At 44.6% G+C, this 17,152-nt stretch overlaps 1 protein-coding gene across 2 annotated transcripts in view; it reads left to right on the forward strand.

Moving 5' to 3' along the window:
- LOC115115226 (contactin-1a-like) overlaps positions 1 to 17,152 on the forward strand; it is a 181,215-nt gene that overhangs the window by 37,889 nt on the left and 126,174 nt on the right. The window contains exon 1 of one of the 2 annotated variants that reach the window (XM_065022343.1): positions 6,855 to 6,985. The exons of the other annotated variant lie outside the window; for it this stretch is intronic. The gene's annotated coding sequence lies outside the window, so the exon portion shown is untranslated. Of the gene's footprint in view, positions 1 to 6,854; positions 6,986 to 17,152 lie in introns of those variants that run through there. 2 annotated transcript variants of the gene reach the window in all.

Genomic DNA, 17,152 nt, shown 5'->3' on the forward strand with positions numbered 1-17,152 from the left:
ATCGGGCAGCAGTGCTCCCTCCGTGCAGGGTAGAAAAGACCTGGGTCAGACTGACTGACTGACTGACTGACTCAGTGGAAATGAACAGATTGGATTGCAGTCATACAGCCATGTGCCTCTTCTCGTCACTATCTCACCTGCTGGCATATTCAAGTAGCGTCCTTCTGGCAGATTACGAGTACAAGTTTAAGGAGAGATGCCGCTCGTTTGAAGATTTAATGGAAAGTATTTTGTAGGGAAGAAAGCCTCTTCCTGTTTTATAGTTTTATAGTTCAGGTCAGTGTAGGTATCATTATTTTCTGTTTTCTCTCCCTGTGTGTGCAGCTGTGTGTGTTTGGCACACGTGTGTGTTCCTGTATGTGTGTGTGTGTGTGTGTGTGTGTGTGTGTTTGGCACACGTGTGTGTTCCTGTATGTGTGTGTGTGTGTGTGTGTGTGTGTGTGTGTTTGGCACACGTGTGTGTTCCTGTGTGTGTGTGTGTGTGTGTGTGTGTGTGTTTGGCACACGTGTGTGTTCCTGTATGTGTGTGTGCGTGCGTCCACGCCTGCACATGTCACACAGGGTAACTGGGTGCAGGCCCTATGTGTGTGCGTGTGTGTGTGTGTGTGTGTGTGTGTGCGTGCGTGCGTGCGTGCGTGCGTGCGTGTGTGTGTGTGTGTGTGTGTGTGTGTGTGTTAGGGGACGTGTCCAGACTCTGACCTTGTTTTCTAATTAAGTGTCAGACCTATTTTTCCACTTGAGAAAATAAAACATATCTTAGAGATCGCCAGAAGGAAGCATCTCGTTACTCAACCCTCTCAGCCTGATTGTGTGTGTGTGTATGTTTGTGTGTGTGTGTGTTTGTTTGTGTGTGTACTCTTATCATTAAGTAAATATGACCATATGAATGTTATTCCACGTACACCATTCCTCTAAAACAACACATTGGCTATTTCATATCACAGTACAGTACACAGTGTCTCAAAGTTATTTCAATTCTTCTTTAGCCATATTTACAGTTGTAGCATCGCATTTAGCAGAGGGCTTTACATTGTAAGTGTGTTGTTCACCCAGCATGAACATTGCCCTATTTAACCACTAGCCTCCCATGCGGTTAACTATACACAACACGGCTCAGTGTTTTTCAAAAGACCTATTCTACTGTACTCTCTAGAAAAGGTATCACAGTAAATAAAGAAATGAACTGTCAATTCTTTAGCCATTGTGCTCATTTCTGTGAGTTCCACCCCCCCCCCTCCCAGATATGTTATATGTAGGCTATGACATAGATCTGTCAGTATAATGTCAACCGTGACCTATATATGGGGACCTCGGTCAGAGAGGCAGACAGGCCACAACACACTATAGATACCTTCAGTAATGACCTCAGAGTAGGAAATGCAGCACGTATACCACAGACAACAGAGAGTTCAGGGCCAGTGGGAACCAATGATGTAGTATAGTGTATTGCTAGACTATATAGTGGAAACTAATGGGGACGGGATTTCTAGGTTAGTGGGATGCTGAGGAGAACCCCTGGGGTTAAATGTTGTGGTTGTTTATGTTTTGTGTACAATGTTACAGTGTTGTAGTGACAGACTGGCAGCAGGACTCACTATTGTAGTGTAGTGACAGACTGGCATCAGGACTCACTATAGTAGTGTAGTGGCAGACTGGCAACAGGACTCACTATAGTAGTGTAGTGGCAGACTGGCAACAGGACTCACTATAGTAGTGTAGGGACAGACTGGCAACAGGACTCACTATAGTAGTGTAGGGACAGACTGGCAACAGGACTCACTATAGTAGTGTAGTGACAGACTGGCATCAGGACTCACTATTGTAGTGTAGTGACAGACTGGCAACAGGACTCACTATAGTAGTGTAGTGACAGACTGGCAGCAGGACTCACTATAGTAGTGTAGTGACATACTGGCAACAGGACTCACTATAGTAGTGTAGTGGCAGACTGGCAACAGGACTCACTATAGTAGTGTAGGGACAGACTGGCAACAGGACTCACTATAGTAGTGTAGTGACAGACTGGCATCAGGACTCACTATAGTAGTGTAGTGGCAGACTGGCAACAGGACTCACTATAGTAGTGTAGGGACAGACTGGCAACAGGACTCACTATAGTAGTGTAGTGACAGACTGGCATCAGGACTCACTATTGTAGTGTAGTGACAGACTGGCATCAGGACTCACTATTGTAGTGTAGTGACAGACTGGCAGCAGGACTCACTATTGTAGTGTAGTGACAGACTGGCAGCAGGACTCACTGTTGTAGTGTAGTGACAGACTGGCAACAGGACTCACTATTGTAGTGTAGTGACAGACTGGCAACAGGACTCACTATAGTAGTGTAGTGACAGACTGGCATCAGGACTCACTATAGTAGTGTAGGGACAGACTGGCAACAGGACTCACTATAGTAGTGTAGTGACAGACTGGCATCAGGACTCACTATTGTAGTGTAGTGACAGACTGGCATCAGGACTCACTATTGTAGTGTAGTGACAGACTGGCAGCAGGACTCACTGTTGTGTAGTGACAGACTGGCAACAGGACTCACTATTGTAGTGTAGTGACAGACTGGCAACAGGACTCACTATAGTAGTGTAGTGACAGACTGGCAACAGGACTCACTATTGTAGTGTAGTGACAGACTGGCAACAGGACTCACTATTGTAGTGTAGTGACAGACTGGCAACAGGACTCACTATGGTAGTGTAGTGACAGACTGGCAACAGGACTCACTATAGTAGTGTAGTGACAGACTGGCAGCAGCACTCACTATAGTAGTGTAGTGACAGACTGGCAACAGGACTCACTATAGTAGTGTAGTGACAGACTGGCAACAGGACTCACTATCGTAGTGTAGTGACGGACTGGCAACAGGACTCACTATAGTAGTGTAGTGACAGACTGGCATCAGGACTCACTATTGCAGTGTAGTGACAGACTGGCAACAGGACTCACTATTGTAGTGTAGTGACAGACTGGCAGCAGGACTCACTATTGCAGTGTAGTGACAGACTGGCAACAGGACTCACTATTGTAGTGTAGTGACAGACTGGTGTTAGTATAATTTAATTATGCCAATGTGCTTTCATCAATTGAAAGCCCTTCATCTATTTTATGAGAATTTGTAAGATTTCTTGTTTGCATAAAATAGACGCAGACCAGTCTCTAAATACTAGGTAATAGAATTTATTCTCGGAGCGCGCTATCACTCAAACACATGCATCAGTTTATATACAGATGATGACGTCATTACACTGCCTTAACCGAATCCCCTCCTCTCGACCGGGACAAAGTAAGGTGAAAAGTTCATTCTAACTTACTAACACACTCCCAGATAACTTTTGACCCCTCAACATTATCGATCACCACTGAACTGACAGTTTTAATTAACAGAAACCCTAGGAATGCACTCACTGCCTTATCTAAAAACCCCAGAGCTAAGTTTCAGTTGGGTCAACCATAGGCTAACGACCTTATGTGTTTACACAGTCCACAACCCATTTGTTCCTGCCCAGTTGGAATGGTGTTCATTAACATTTTATTACTCCTTGTCTTGTCACACAATTTCTTCTTATGAACTCATCTTGTCTATTAAACATACAGAGTATAAGTTTACCTAGAAACAATTCTATTTAAAACGGGGATATTGTTTATTCATTTATCCATAATAAATCCATAATAAATTCAACACTGGCAACAGGACTCACTATAGTAGTGTAGTGACAGACTGGCAGCAGGACTCACTATAGTAGTGTAGTGACAGACTGGCAACAGGACTCACTATAGTAGTGTAGTGACAGACTGGCAACAGGACTCACTATAGTAGTGTAGTGACAGACTGGCAACAGGACTCACTATTGTAGTGTAGTGACAGACTGGCAACAGGACTCACTATTGTAGTGTAGTGACAGACTGGCAGCAGGACTCACTATAGTAGTGTAGTGACAGACTGGCAACAGGACTCACTATTGTAGTGTAGTGACAGACTGGCAACAGGACTCACTATTGTAGTGTAGTGACAGACTGGCAACAGGACTCACTATAGTAGTGTAGTGACAGACTGGCAACAGGACTCACTATTGTAGTGTAGTGACAGACTGGCAGCAGGACTCACTATTGTAGTGTAGTGACAGACTGGCATCAGGACTCACTATTGTAGTGTAGTGACAGACTGGCAGCAGGACTCACTGTTGTAGTGTAGTGACAGACTGGCAACAGGACTCACTATTGTAGTGTAGTGACAGACTGGCAACAGGACTCACTATAGTAGTGTAGTGACAGACTGGCAACAGGACTCACTATAGTAGTATAGTGACAGACTGGCATCAGGACTCACTATAGTAGTGTAGTGACAGACTGGCAGCAGGACTCACTATTGTAGTGTAGTGACAGACTGGCAACAGGACTCACTATTGTAGTGTAGTGACAGACTGGCAGCAGGACTCACTATAGTAGTGTAGTGACAGACTGGCATCAGGACTCACTATTGTAGTGTAGTGACAGACTGGCAACAGGACTCACTATAGTAGTGTAGTGACAGACTGGCATCAGGACTCACTATAGTAGTGTAGTGACAGACTGGCATCAGGACTCACTATTGTAGTGTAGTGACAGACTGGCAACAGGACTCACTATAGTAGTGTAGTGACAGACTGGCATCAGGACTCGCTATTGTAGTGTAGTGACAGACTGGCATCAGGACTCACTATAGTAGTGTAGTGACATACTGGCAACAGGACTCACTATAGTAGTGTAGTGACAGACTGGCAACAGGACTCACTATAGTAGTGTAGTGACAGACTGGCATCAGGACTCGCTATTGCAGTGTAGTGACAGACTGGCAACAGGACTCACTATTGTAGTGTAGTGACAGACTGGTGTTAGTATAATTTAATTATGCCAATGTGCTTTCATCAATTGAAAGCCCTTCATCTATTTTATGAGAATTTGTAAGATTTCTTGTTTGCATAAAATAGACGCAGACCAGTCTCTAAATACTAGGTAATATAATTTATTCTCGGAGCGCGCTATCACTCAAACACATGCATCAGTTTATATACAGATGATGACGTCATTACACTGCCTTAACCGAATCCCCTCCTCTCGACCGGGACAAAGTAAGGTGAAAAGTTCATTCTAACTTACTAACACACTCCCAGATAACTTTTGACCCCTCAACATTATCGATCACCACTGAACTGACAGTTTTAATTAACAGAAACCCTAGGAATGCACTCACTGCCTTATCTAAAAACCCCAGAGCTAAGTTTCAGTTGGGTCAACCATAGGCTAACGACCTTATGTGTTTACACAGTCCACAACCCATTTGTTCCTGCCCAGTTGGAATGGTGTTCATTAACATTTTATTACTCCTTGTCTTGTCACACAATTTCTTCTTATGAACTCATCTTGTCTATTAAACATACAGAGTATAAGTTTACCTAGAAACAATTCTATTTAAAACGGGGATATTGTTTATTCATTTATCCATAATAAATCCATAATAAATTCAACACTGGCAACAGGACTCACTATAGTAGTGTAGTGACAGACTGGCAGCAGGACTCACTATAGTAGTGTAGTGACAGACTGGCAACAGGACTCACTATAGTAGTGTAGTGACAGACTGGCAACAGGACTCACTATAGTAGTGTAGTGACAGACTGGCAACAGGACTCACTATTGTAGTGTAGTGACAGACTGGCAGCAGGACTCACTATAGTAGTGTAGTGACAGACTGGCAACAGGACTCACTATTGTAGTGTAGTGACAGACTGGCAACAGGACTCACTATTGTAGTGTAGTGACAGACTGGCAACAGGACTCACTATTGTAGTGTAGTGACAGACTGGCAGCAGGACTCACTATTGTAGTGTAGTGACAGACTGGCATCAGGACTCACTATTGTAGTGTGACAGTGACAGACTGGCATCAGGACTATAGTAGTGTAGTGACATACTGGCAACAGGATTGTAGTGTAGTGACAGACTGGCAACAGGACTCACTATAGTAGTGTAGTGACAGACTGGCAACAGGACTCACTATAGTAGTGTAGTGACAGACTGGCATCAGGACTCACTATTGTAGTGTAGTGACAGACTGGCAACAGGACTCACTATAGTAGTGTAGTGACAGACTGGCATCAGGACTCACTATTGTAGTATAGTGACAGACTGGCAACAGGACTCACTATAGTAGTGTAGGGACAGACTGGCAGCTGCTCTGGCTGGTTATGCTGTTTTAACATCAGAGATGAAATGGAGCCTCCTCCATGAGACAATCTTGTCGGTACAGTCTTGTCTATATCTTCATCACCTCTCACTCTCTTTATTCCTATCTGTTTTCCTCCTCTGATCTCTCCATTCCTCTGATCTCTCCATTCCTCTGATCTCTCCATTCCTCCCATCTCTCCATTCCTCTGATCTCTTCATTCCTCTGATCTCTCCATTCCTCTGATCTCTCCATTCCTCCCATCTCTCCATTCCTCTGATCTCTCCATTCCTCTGATCTCTCCATTCCTCCCATCTCTCCATTCCTCTGATCTCTCCATTCCTCTGATCTCTCAATTCCTCTCGCCTCTTCCTTCTTGAGCTATCTCTCCCCACCTCTCTTGTCAAACCCCCTATCCCCCGTTACCCCCTCTCTGACAGTGAACCCTCTCCCCCTCTCTCTCTCTCTCTCTCTCTCTCTGAGAGCTCTGTGATTTGTTGACGGCTGTTCGGTGTGTGCGTGTGTGTGTGTGTATGTGTGTGTGTGTGTGTGTGTGTGTGCGTGTGTGTATGTGTGTGTGTGTGTGTGTGTGTGAGAGGGGGGGTGATGGACTCCACAGTGAGACGGGGGGGTATTGTTCGTGGCAACTCTCCACCGGGCTTAGTAAGTAGAGGGATATTGTCCTGTCCCCACAGACGGGACCGGCTCCCATTCTGACAGACAGAGGAGCAGTCGGGGGTGTCGGTGTGAGGCTTCGGGGGTGTGTGAGGTAGGTGGGACGGCTGGCTTGGTGTGTGTGTGTGTCTGGTGAGGTGGGATAAGATGAAAGAAGGCTAGTGGAGGGTATGGTAGGTGAGATGGCTGGCTGGATGCCTCTCTCTCTGTTTGGGAGGAAGGTTGGCTCTGTTGGGAAGATAAACCCTAACTGATCGACACTGACTATACCGATAACTTATCAAAGGCATTTTGCTGATATGGTTCATTACGATAAGTAGCCTGTACTAGAGAAATGTGAAGTTTTCAATGAAATAAGTTTGCTAATTGATGGTAGTACAACCATCAAACTAGTAGTAGTAGTTTAACGGATAATAGAATAACTGTGGTGCAGATTAATATTATAAACTAATCGTTCTATTTATCGTTATCACATTAATTCAGGTCATTTATGCGGTATGGATTTATATCCATATGGTCCAGTTCTAGTCTGTGTGCTCCAGTCTACTGGCTTCAGCCTACTGGCTTCAGTACAGCTCCAGTCTACTGGCTTCAGTACAGCTTCAGTCTACTGGCTTCAGCCTACTGGCTTCAGCCTACTGGCTCCAGCCTACTGGCTTCAGTCTACTGGCTTCAGCCTACTGGCTCCAGTCTACTGGCTTCAGTCTACTGGCTTCAGCCTACTGGCTCCAGCCTACTGGCTTCAGCCTACTGGCTTCAGTCTACTGGCTTCAGCCTACTGGCTCCAGCCTACTGGCTTCAGTCTACTGGCTTCAGCCTACTGGCTTCAGCCTACTGGCTTCAGTCTACTGGCTCCAGCCTACTGGCTTCAGCCTACTGGCTCCAGTCTACTGGCTTCAGCCTACTGGCTTCAGTCTACTGGCTTCAGCCTACTGGCTTCAGTCTACTTGCTTCTGTACAATTCCAGCCTACTGGTGTCAGTACAGCTCCAGCCTACTGGCTTCAGTCTACTGGCTTCAGTACATCTTCAGTCTACTGGCTTCTTTTTACTGGCTTCTTTTTACTGGCTTCAGTCTACTGGCTTCAGTACAGCTCCAGCCTACTGGCTTCAGTCTACTGGCTTCAGTACAGCTTCAGTCTACTGGCTTCTTTTTACTGGCTCCAGCCTACTGGCTTCAGTCTACTGGCTTCAGTCTACTGGCTTCAGTACAGCTCCAGCCTGCTGGCTTCAGTCTACTGGTTTCAGTACAGCTCCAGCCTACTGGCTTCAGTCTACTGGCTTCAGTACAGCTTCAGTCTACTGGCTTCTTTTTACTGGCTTCAGTCTACTTGCTTCAGTACAGCGCCAGCCTACTGGCTTCAGTCTACTGGCTTCAGCCTACTGGCTTCAGTATAGCTCCAGCCTATTGGCTTCTGTCTACTGGCTTCAGTCTACTGGCTACAGCCTACTGGCTTCAGTTTACTGGCTTCAGTCTGCTGGCTTCAGTACAGCTCCAGCCTACTGGCTTCAGTCTACTGACTTCAGTTTACTGGCTTCAGTCTACTGACTTCAGTACAGCTCCAGCCTGTTGGCTTCAGTCTGCTGGCTTAAGTACAGCTTCAGTCTACTGGCTTCAGTCTACTGACTTCAATACAGCTCCAGCCTGCTGGCTTCAGTCTACTGAAGAAAGAACAAATTCTTATTTTCAATGACGGCCTAGGAACAGGGTTAAATGCCTTGTTCAGGGGCACAACGACGGGTTCCAGGTTGTGTGTAAGTCCTCCCTATATGTATTCAATGTTCATCCATGTGCTGTAACTGTTAACAGTCTAGAGAGTATTCAGAGTATTCATAGCCATAGAGGTTTGAATGTATTGCCCACTAAGGGTGATGTATTTTCAATCCAGGTTTAAAATGTCAACTGTAGAAAGGATTTTTCCACCTCAGAGGATCCAGAAGCACTGCCACAGAAGCACCGTATGGGAAGCACTGTATAGGCTACGTCCCAAATGGCTCCCTATTCCCTATTTAGTGCACTCCTTTGGACCACTGCCCAAAGGGCTCTGGTACAATGTAGTACACTATATATGGAATAGGGTGCCATTTGGGATGTAGACATGATGTGTTGTTCTGTAGTGACATTTTATAATGAATCTGTATGCATGAATCAAGCGCTGTTATATGATTAGCCATGTATGAATAGCAGCTGGCAGGGAAATGCTTCTCCTTTGGGACCCTTGGGTTAGGCAGGTTCTTCTATTCCGTTCTCTCTCTGCTCCTTGAGATATCCATGAAAAAACAGCCACATGTTACCAGGTCATATTAATGTTCCTATAGAAGAACATACCTCTATTCAAGTAAAGAACTGTGAATATTATTCATTGTTGATGAGAATAATAAACGTTACTGTACGACCCTGAATGTTCTAGTCTGGATTTCACAGGTTGTCTTTTGTATACCAGCGTCGGTTTATTAGAGTTTTTTAATATTATTCAGAATATTATGAATGGGTGTTTGTTCGGTGTCTCCGAGCAGCCACTAATCCAATTATAACATAATCTGTTACCTCTAGCATCAAAAGACACATTTAAATAATGCACACAGATGGCAATTCATTATCCCACCAGACAAACTGGTTTGGCAGCAAAAGATCCCAGTGGTCAAATCTTGGCAATCATGGATAACGTTCCTGCTTTTGGCTTAAGCAGAATTCAAGGCTCTTGTCTGAGAGCTGAGGCCCAATGGTTTATTATCCATAAACAGCTACTCAATTACCCAGGTTGAATTAAAGTTAAGTACCTGCATGTATACACTCGGATTAATTGGCCTGATTGTCTTAACGGTTGGAGGGAAGTGTTTTGGTCAATGTGGTTTCTGACTTGATACAGATGTCAGATCATAATTTGATCACCCTGTTGCAGGAGAACTTTCCTTCTATGCAGACCATTTTAAACTTGTATTGTATTTGAGGTTTAAAAAGGGTTCTGAAGTTCAGACTTGATTTTCCCGTACGGAAAATGTATCAACCCCTACAAAAATGTCCATGAAAACCTCTTAGATTCAACTACATGTAGTTCAAAATGTAATCTACTTAATCCCTGAAAGTAATGATTTATCATGAGAGGACTGTAAACAAAAACTAGTAACACACTAAGAAAGGTTAAAATCTCACCTTTTTGGTAAAACATTTTTATAAATTGCTTAGGTGTACCCACTTCTGAGGACACAAGCTCAGGTACACAGTACAGATATGATGACAAAACTGTATGAATAAGGCTTAACATGACTTATATGCTTTCTAAATATTCTATAATCAAATGATAAGACTTCCTCTTCCTTATAACTGTAAAATACATGTTTGTATGTTTTGTTAATATTTTCTAAAGGTCTCTCTTGATCAAACCATATGTCCTGACCGCTGTGAATGTCACACAGAGCTCTAGCTTGTTGAACTTGTTAGGAACTCGCCCTTTCATCTCATTTCAATATTGTCCATCTATGATGAACAGAAAGTGTTTTTGGTTTAACGTCTATGAATTATTTATATTAATGGCTATAAATCCATCTCTGAATGTGCTACAGTGCTGAAACCCCCCTCTCCTGCTGCGCTACGATGTAAGGATTGCAGGCATGTGCTTTGTCATTGACTGTGATTTATGGTTCAGCCAGGAGTTGATGGACAGTCAGAAGAGTGAATGAAATGGTAGGAGGTACATCCCAGCTTCAAGTGGTTTTAGATTTCACGTCCTACGTCACACAGGCACAAGAAAATATACTACTGTTTCTGTGGGAATTGCTCAATGCAAGCCATTTCGATCTCCAGCCCCTCTGTAGTTCTGTGTTGACATCCTCTGTGGAGAGTCTCCAGCCCCTCTGTAGTTCTGTGTTGACATCCCCTGTAGAGAGTCTCCAGCCCCTCTGTAGTTCTGTGTTGACATCCCCTGTAGAGAGTCTCCAGCCCCTCTGTAGTTCTGTGTTGACATCCCCTGTGGAGAGTTTCCAGCCCCTCTGTAGTTCTGTGTTGACATCCCCTGTAGAGAGTCTCCAGCCCCTCTGTAGTTCTGTGTTGACATCCTCTGTGGAGAGTTTCCAGCCCCTCTGTAGTTCTGTGTTGACATTCTCTGTGGAGATTCTCCAGCCCCTCTGTAGTTCTGTGTTGACATCCTCTGTGGAGAGTCTCCAGCCCCTCTGTAGTTCTGTGTTGACATCCCCTGTAGAGAGTCTCCAGCCCCTCTGTAGTTCTGTGTTGACATTCTCTGTGGAGAGTCTCCAGCCCCTCTGTAGTTCTGTGTTGACATTCTCTGTGGAGAGCCTCCAGCCCCTCTGTAGTTCTGTGTTGACATTCTCTGTGGAGAGTCTCCAGCCCCTCTGTAGTTCTGTGTTGACATCCCCTGTAGAGAGTCTCCAGCCCCTCTGTAGTTCTGTGTTGACATCCTCTGTGGAGAGTTTCCAGCCCCTCTGTAGTTATGTGTTGACATCCTCTGTGGAGAGTCTCCAGCCCCTCTGTAGTTCTGTGTTGACATCCCCTGTGGAGAGTCTCCAGCCTCTCTGTAGTTCTGTGTTGACATCCCCTGTGGAGAGTCTCCAGCCCCTCTGTAGTTCTGTGTTGACATCCCCTGTGGAGAGTCTCCAGCCTCTCTGTAGTTCTGTGTTGACATTCTCTGTGGAGAGTCTCCAGCCCCTCTGTAGTTCTGTGTTGACATCCCCTGTGGAGAGTTTCCAGCCCCTCTGTAGTTCTGTGTTGACATCCTCTGTGGAGAGTCTCCAGCCCCTCTTTAGTTCTGTGTTGACATCCCCTGTGGAGAGTCTCCAGCCCCTCTGTAGTTCTGTGTTGACATCCTCTGTGGAGAGTCTCCAGCCCCTCTGTAGTTCTGTGTTGACATCCCCTGTGGAGAGTCTCCAGCCCCTCTGTAGTTCTGTGTTGACATCCCCTGTAGAGAGTCTCCAGCCCCTCTGTAGTTCTGTGTTCACATCCCCTGTGGAGAGTTTCCATTCCCTCTGTAGTTCTGTGTTGACATCCCCTGTGGAGAGTCTCCAGCCCCTCTGTAGTTCTGTGTTGACATCCTCTGTGGAGAGTCTCCAGCCCCTCTGTAGTTCTGTGTTGACATCCCCTGTAGAGAGTCTCCAGCCCCTCTGTAGTTCTGTGTTCACATCCCCTGTGGAGAGTTTCCATTCCCTCAGTAGTTCTGTGTTGACCTTGTTGTCTAAAGCTCTTATCGTGTCCAATAGGGTTACTAAAGAGACACAAAAGGATGTGGAATGTTTCTCTTAGCATATTTTGGCCATTTTTGCAACCAGGTCACCTGTGATACAAGTCAGTATTCAACGACATCGGGAGATGAAGTGGAAACCGGCCACTAGGAGCAACGGTGAGCACTGTTACCTTCAAGTTGGGTTTCAGTTTTGCTACGGTGTTGCATAGCATCTCCCTCTGATTCCAAAGGCTGCATGTTCAAATTCAGCAAAATATATATTTTTAAATAAACAAGTTTTTGTTTCAAGCCTTTCCCAAACCTTAACCCTTACCTTAACGTATGGGGCGGCAGGGTAGCCTAGTGGTTAGAGCGTTGGACTAGTAACCGGAAGGTTGCTTGCCTAGTTAAATAAAGGTAAATAATAAATAAATAAACTATTCCGAGTTATTGACTAACCTTAAACATTTGGAGATAATGCCTAAACTTAACCTTAAACACTTTTAAATTTGACGTTTGGAACAACTGCCGATAGTTTACATTTTGAGAAACATGGATGAAGGTCTAATTCTGACGTAAGACTGTGAGGTCTGGTTGCTAAAATGTACTGACATTTTATTCACGTCTGTTTGATCAGCTGTGAGTCTGTGTGTGTGTCTCTGTGCGTGCATGCATGTGTGTGTGTGTGTATGCGTGCCTGCGTCCGTGTGTGTGTGTGTGTGTGTCTCTGTGTGTGCGTTTGCATGAGTGCATGCACGTGTGTGTGTGTCTCTGTGTGTCTCTGTGTGTGTGTGTGTGTGTGTGTGTGTGTTTGTGTGTGTGTGGTACTCAACACAAACACAAACCCTATGCTCAGCTATTATACATTACTACTACACTATGTGCTCTGCATAAAGAGAGGGTGTGTTGGAGGATTTCTGACTTTGATCAGCTGGCATGGCAGCCTTGGTTTGTCAATGAGGCACCGCATAGCTAGAAACATAATGAGTCTCAGAATGTTTACATGGCCACTCATTGGAACTCACTATGTCGTCTCGCGGAACATGCTAGATTCTGCTGACCATCATGCTCATGAGGTTTTCAATTAGGATATTTAGTGGACTAGGTATACGATGTTAGATATTACAGTTGGTGGCTTTGACTGATGCACTTTTACTGAGTTGCATTTTCCTGTGAGAAAGAGACCGGTGACATAACTGGTAATGACTGGTGATTGATGACAACCCTGTGTGGCTAATTGACATACTTAGATAATACAACATGAATAATAACCAATGATTTCTTCCTTAGTCTGTCTTCAGAATAGTTACCTTCCTGTTGTTGTTAATAACAGACATAGATAACTAGAATAACAATGATTATATCTTCCTGCTCTGTAGGATAGTCTGTGTCAATGTAATTCCTTCCAGACATGTTTTAAGGATTCTGGAATGAGCTTAGATCAATTAAGGTTCATTTCCTCATCTCACAGCGTAAATTGCCTTGTTAAGATGGATGGTTTTGTGTGTGTGTGTGTGTGTGTGTGTGTGTGTTCAGTTAAGATGGATGGTGATGGGACACACAGACAGAGAGAACAACAAGGCTGGAAGCTAAGGCAATTATGCATGATTACGCAGACCATGAGCAATAAGTCCAATCATGTGTGTGTGTCAACTCAGAACACAAGGTGAGTTTTATCTTTAGACTGATTGCGTTATTTATCACCATGTCAGAGTAATCGGGCGAGATCTTACATCTGAAAAGACCAAATGAATTGCAAGGAATAATGATTCAATACTGTAGTAATGGTAGTAAGGGAATAGCCTACAGCCTGTACTGTAGTAATGGTAGTGAGGGAATAGCCTACAGCCTGTACTGGTAGTGAGGGAATAGCCTACAGCCTGTACTGGTAGTGAGGGAATAGTCGACAGCCTGTACTGTAGTAATGGTAGTGAGGGAATAGCCTACAGCCTGTACTGGTAGTGAGGGAATAGCCTACAGCCTGTACTGGTAGTGAGGGAATAGCCTACAGCCTGTACTGGTAGTGAGGGAATAGCCTACAGCCTGTACGGTAGTAATGGTAGTGAGGGAATAGCCTACAGCCTGTACTGGTAGTGAGGGAATAGCCTACAGCCACTACTGTAGTAATGGTAGTGAGGGAATAGCCTACAGCTTGTACTGGTAGTGAGGGAATAGCCTACAGCCTGTACTGTAATAATGGTAGTGAGGGAATAGCCTACAGCCTGTACTGTAATAATGGTAGTGAGGGAATAGCCTACAGCCTGTACTGGTAGTGAGGGAATAGCCTACAGCCTGTACTGTAGTAATGGTAGTGAGGGAATAGCCTACAGCCTGTACTGTAGTAATGGTAGTGAGGGAATAGCCTACAGCCTGTACTGGTAGTGAGGGAATAGCCTACAGCCTGTACTGGTAGTGAGGGAATAGCCTACAGCCTGTACTGGTAGTGAGGGAACAGCCTACAGCCTGTACTGTAGTAATGGTAGTGAGGGAATAGCCTATAGCCACTACTGTAGTAATGGTAGTGAGGGAATAGCCTACAGCCTGTACTGTAGTGATGGTAGTGAGGGAATAGCCTACAGCCTGTACTGGTAGTGAGGGAATATCCTACAGCCTGTACTGTAGTAATGGTAGTGAGGGAATAGCCTACAGCCTGTACTGTAGTGATGGTAGTGAGGGAATATCCTACAGCCTGTACTGGTAGTGAGGGAATAGCCTACAGCCAGTACTGTAGTAATGGTAGTGAGGGAATAGCCTACAGCCTGTACTGGTAGTGAGGGAATAGCCTACAGCCTGTACTGTAGTGATGGTAGTGAGGGAATAGCCTACAGCCTGTACTGGTAGTGAGGGAATAGCCTACAGCCTGTACTGTAGTAATGGTAGTGAGGGAATAGCCTACAGCCTGTACTGGTAGTGAGGGAATAGCCTACAGCCAGTACTGTAGTAATGGTAGTGAGGGAATAGACAGTATCTATAGTATGTCTATGTTGAAGAGACTATAGTAATGTGGACTCACAGTCACACCGTACCCATTATCTATTTGTCTATTTAGCTCATACTGACCTCAGCAAGTTCACTGGAAATATATGTTCACAGTATTATCTCTCTCGCTTCGGAGTGCATGCTGGGAGCAAGTCGGGAAGCACTATCGATTGTGGGAGCGACTGGAATTATTTTCAATCTATTAGATTTCGGTGTGTATACATATTTATATAAATTGAGTTGTTTTATGGTTGTATTATCTCACTAAGTATGAATCCGTCAAAGAAAGTTCTACTTTCTAATTTGCCTCCATTTGTTAGAGATTAAGTGTTGAAATGAGAGTGATCTCGTCATGGACAACTTGTATCTACAATAAACTTATTTTTGGATGCAAATCTCCTCTGCTGAAACATGTTGTATCTCATGGGAGACAAGAGCACAAGATTTTAAAGAAGAATACTGACGAACTGAATTTAGTGTTCAGTTTCAAGATTGATGGGTTTGATTATGTGTTCTACGCGTCTACTGAATCAATGAAATGCTTTTTGTGTGGAAGAGAGGGGCATTTGGTGCGTAAATGTCCAGAGAACGAGCGCACAGAGCCGGGTAGCAGCTCTCTAGCACCACTGAGAAGGAACAACAGGGTTCAGGAGAAGGGAGAAGGTGTGCAGATGTGGTGGCAAATATAGGAAAGGAGATCAGGGTGGCTATGTGGGGGGAGTTGTGGTAGAGTAGGGCAAAGAGGGGGGTAAGACTGCGATTGAAGTCGCTGAGGGGGTGCTAGAGAATGAAAGGGGAGTGTAAAGAGGAGAGTGAAACAATGGAAAATGAGGCAGCTGTTTTCAAAGTACAGAGGAGTAAGAGGAAGAATTTAAGTGGTGGTGAAGGTTCTAATTCTAAGAGGAAGAATTTAAGTGGTGGTGAAGGTTCTAATTCTAAGAGGAAGGTAGAGGTGATAAATCAGTTGAGGATTAACAGGTTGTAGAGATGATGGAGTTTTCCTCTGGGGATGATAGTGAGGATTAACAGGTTGTAGAGATGATGGAGTTTTCCTCTGGGGATGATAGTGAGGATTAACAGGTTGTAGAGATGATGGAGTCTTCCTCTGGGGATGATAAAATCAAATCAAATCAAATCAATGTTTGTCACATACACATGGTTAGCAGATGTTAATGCGAGTGTAGCGAAATGCTTGTGCTTCTAGTTCCGACAATGCAGTGATAACCAACAAGTAATCTAACTAACAATTCCAAAACTACTGTCTTATACACAGTGTAAGGGGATAAGGAATATGTACATAAGGATATATGAATGAGTGATGGTACAGAGCAGCATACAGTAGATGGTATCGAGTACAGTATATACATATGAGATGAGTATGTAGACAAAGTAAACAAAGTGGCATAGTTAAAGTGGCTAGTGACATAAGAATGCAGTCGATGATCTAGAGTACAGTATATACATATGCATATGAGATGAATAATGTAGGGTAAGTAACATTATATAAGGTAGCATTGTTTAAAGTGGCTAGTGATATATTTACATCATTTCCCATTATTAAAGTGGCTGGAGTTGGGTCAGTGTCAATGACAGTGTGTTGGCAGCAGCCACTCAATGTTAGTGGTGGCTGTTTAACAGTCTGATGGCCTTGAGATAGAAGCTGTTTTTCAGTCTCTCGGTCCCAGCTTTGATGCACCTGTACTGACCTCGCCTTCTGGATGATAGCGGGGTGAACAGGCAGTGGTTCGGGTGGTTGATGTCCTTGATGATCTTTATGGCTTTCCTGTAACATCGGGTGGTGTAGGTGTCCTGGAGGGCAGGTAGTTTGCCCCGGTGATGCGTTGTGCAGACCTCACTACCCTCTGGAGAGCCTTACGGTTGAGGGCGGAGCAGTTGCCGTACCAGGCGGTGATACAGCCCGCCAGGATGCTCTCGATTGTGCATCTGTAGAAGTTTGTGAGTGCTTTTGGTGACAAGCCGAATTTCTTCAGCCTCCTGAGGTTGAAGAGGCGCTGCTGCGCCTTCTTCACGACGCTGTCAGTGTGAGTGGACCAATTCAGTTTGTCTGTGATGTGTATGCCGAGGAACTTAAAACTTGCTACCCTCTCCA

Source organism: Oncorhynchus nerka, linkage group LG9a (assembly GCF_034236695.1).
Source record: "Oncorhynchus nerka isolate Pitt River linkage group LG9a, Oner_Uvic_2.0, whole genome shotgun sequence".
NCBI lineage: Eukaryota > Metazoa > Chordata > Actinopteri > Salmoniformes > Salmonidae > Oncorhynchus > Oncorhynchus nerka.